This window comes from Nestor notabilis, unplaced genomic scaffold (genome assembly GCF_000696875.1).
Source record: "Nestor notabilis isolate BGI_N333 unplaced genomic scaffold, ASM69687v1 scaffold31534, whole genome shotgun sequence".
In the NCBI taxonomy this organism is placed as follows: domain Eukaryota; kingdom Metazoa; phylum Chordata; class Aves; order Psittaciformes; family Psittacidae; genus Nestor; species Nestor notabilis.
This window is the reverse complement of record NW_009925668.1, coordinates 323-3,763: the sequence shown is the minus strand read 5'-3', so window position 1 is coordinate 3,763 and position 3,441 is coordinate 323.

Genomic DNA, 3,441 nt, shown 5'->3' with positions numbered 1-3,441 from the left:
AGGGCCTGGAGGGACAGGCCAAGGGGAATGGCTTTAACCTGCCAGAGGGGAGATTGAGATGAGCTCTGAGGCAGAAGCTCTTCCCTGTGAGGGTGCTGAGGCGCTGGCACAGGGTGCCCAGAGAAGCTGTGGCTGCCCCATCCCTGGCAGTGTTCAAGGCCACGTTGGACACAGGGGCTTGGAGCAACCTGCTCTAGTGGAAGGTGTCCCTGCCCGTGGCAGGGGCTGGAGCTGGATGAGCTCTAAGCTCCCTTCTAACACAAACCATTCTGGGGTTCTATGATCCTCACAGCCCTGACATCAAACCCCAGCATTGATCCTCCTGGGTGCAGTTCCTGCAAACCAAAACCCCATTAGTTCCTCCTCTGGTGGCACAAGCTGGACTCGAGTTACAGCATTGCACAGGGAAACATTTCCCTTTCGACTTCTCTGTGCTTCAATCCCATTCAGCAACTCAAAGCTGAAAAGCTTTACAAGCAGGGAACACTCTGCCTCTGCTGCAGGGTCAAACCCAGGCCCTTTGACCACTTCAGAGATGACAGGAACAAGGTTTTCTTCCCCACCTTGGGTCCTCACCAAGTGCCACAACACAAGCAGGCGACAACCCCTGTCCCCACACCCGAGGGACAAAGTCCAGTGACACACGTTCAGCTGCTCCCATCCTCCCCAAGTGGCTGGGAGCAGATCATCACGGAGAGTTTCTCTGGCTGGTGGTGACCAGTGAAGCAAGGTGCAGCCTAAGTAAGGGACTTCAACTCTGGGCTGTGATGGGGAAAGTGCTAAGTGCCAGCAGAGAGGTTGGATGCAGCAGCTGGGAGCAAATCACCCTGTAAACTGTCCATCAACAAAGTGCTCAGCAGCAAATTGAGGTGGAGAAAAGAATCCAAGAGGATCAGGTTGTATAGTTTTTAACCTATTTCGGGCTGCCAGAGTAATGTTTTCTCTGCACAGATTCTGACTCAATGCAAGTTCCTGATGACATTGATACACTCAAATTCTGCTTAACAAAGGAATAAGCAATCCCTGAAGAGCTTGAAGGGCACCAATTCAAGCGTGAGGGTTATCTGTGACCCAGGACATGGGGCTTCCAGCCCTGTTTCGGAGCTCAGCTTCCGACTTGATGCTTAATTATTAGGTTTAGGCAGGTAAATAGACTGAGGTGTCCCAAACAGACCTTTCTCATCCATGATTCCCTCTTCCCTACAGCCAGCCAGGCCACGCAAAAGCCCTGTATGAAGTCATCTGAGTGTTTACCAACCCAGACGCCTCATTTAGATGCCTCAGTTGTTATTTACACCCTGTTTTCCATCTGTAACTCAGAGAGCAGCAAAACCTCCCCCTTTCACAGGCGTTTTCAAGGTGTAATGAGGCAGCAATGGGGTAACACAGAGAGGCCCCCAGAGCTCTGCTGCACACGGTCGCTCAGGGGATGGCAGGTACCCAAAGAGCTGCTCCTTTCCCTGGCAAGCACTGAGGAATTCCAGTGGCACAGGGGGCTAAAACACAAACAGAAGCCACAATGAAGATGTGGAGACCAGCAGACATGCTCAAGGATCTGTTTTGCAGCTACTGGACTGACCAAACCAAGGCAGAATGTCTGTGTCAGGTTTTTTGGGGGGGTTCTCCTCAACTTAAGAGATTTGAGTGCTGCCTCTGTTGGAAGGCAGATCTACAAGAGATATGTGAGGTGAACTGTAGCTGGGAGGCCGCAGCATCTCTGGGCAGGCTGGAACCACCTTCTTGAAGGCCTTGTGCTGAAGTTCACAGCCTAACACCCAAAACTACCCACCAGAGAAGGACCAGCACTAACATCTGATGTGCTCTTTGTCCTAAGGAACCCATCTGGGTGGAATATTAACAAGTTACACACTGAGAAGCAAGCAACATATCCCAAAGCCCATCAGGGATCTCCTGCTACACCTCTGCTGCTCCCTCAGAGATGTGCTGAGGGGTCTAACATAGAAAATAGCAACTCAGGTCCTCAAGTGTTTCAAGTATGAGGAAAAGAGTCTGTGTTTAAAGCTGCTCCTTGATGTGTGCCTTATGTTTTATTGCATATTCCTCTTGAGTAATGGCTGCTGTTGGCTTGTGCCACCTCCACCCCACAGCAAGCAAGATAAAAGTAGAAGAAAATCATAGAATCACAGAATCCCAGACTGGTTTGGGTTGGAAGGGAGCTTAAATCTCATCCAGTTCCAACGCCTGCCACGGGCAGGGACACCTTCCACTAGAGCAGGTTGCTCCAAGCCCCTGTGTCCAACCTGGCCTTGAACACTGCCAGGGATGGGGCAGCCACAGCTTCTCTGGGCACCCTGTGCCAGTGCCTCAGCACCCTCACAGGGAAGAGCTTCTGCCTTATCTCCAACCTGAACTTCCCCTGTTTCAGTTTGAACCCATCACCCCTTGTCCTGTCACTCCAGTCCCTGATGAAGGTCCTTCTCCAGCATCCTTGTAGTCCCCTCCAGACACTGGAAGCTGCTCTGAGGTCTCCACGCAGCTTCTCCTCTCCAGGCTGAACAGCCCCAATGTTCTCAGCCTACCTGAAGATGCAGGTACCGCTGTGCTGACGGGACCTGGCCACCTCACACCCTTCCCTGTGCATCCTTTTGCACCTCCACCATGAGGCCCATCTCACCCGGGCAGGTCCCAGGCTCCAGGCCCACAACAGCAGCAGGGCTTGGGCACCGAGAGCAGCCAACAAGTGAATCAGTCGTGGAGCTGCTCTACAGCAGAGCGTCTTCCTGCCCCCTGCTCCTCTGCTGTCTCCAACTTCTGCAGCAGCACAGCACAACTGCACCCACATCCATTCAGACCATAGAAACCCCTGGGCAGGCCAAGCTTGGGCTCTCCTCTGCTCCATCCCACTGTGCTTCCTGTGGCCACCAGCAGCAGCAGAGGGGCTCCTTCCTGCCAGGCACGGGTTGAAAATGACCTTTCTAAATCACAACAGATGCCAGGAGGCAGCTCCTGGCTCTTGTCTTACACCAGCAAAGCTCCTACCGCAGACAGCTTTGCTTCTGCACGCTCCCAAAGCCCCAACAACTGCCAAAGCAGCTGCAAGAGCAGCAGCAGCTCCTCAAGAGATCTCCCTGCTCAGCAGCAGGGAGTTGATGAAGGCAAAAACCCCACCAGTTTGGCCTGGAAAAAGGGTGTGAGAAAGGCTTCTTCCTTCTAAGGGCTTTAGAAGCACACCTCCAAGGTACAGGCTGGAAAGGACAACGAGCAAAGACAACCACTGGCCAGGATTGGAGCAGCCCTACAATTTTAAACCATTACTCAAGGCCACAGCTATCAGCAGCTCCGGGGACAGGAGTTATGTCCCTTCATGGAGTGTTTGAACCGCACTCCCAGCACGAGGCTCCCTAGGCCCTGGCACTGGCACAGGGCGAGCGCTGGGCTCGGGAGGGTTGAGTTACAGGCTCTATTTTGCCACCCTCTTGC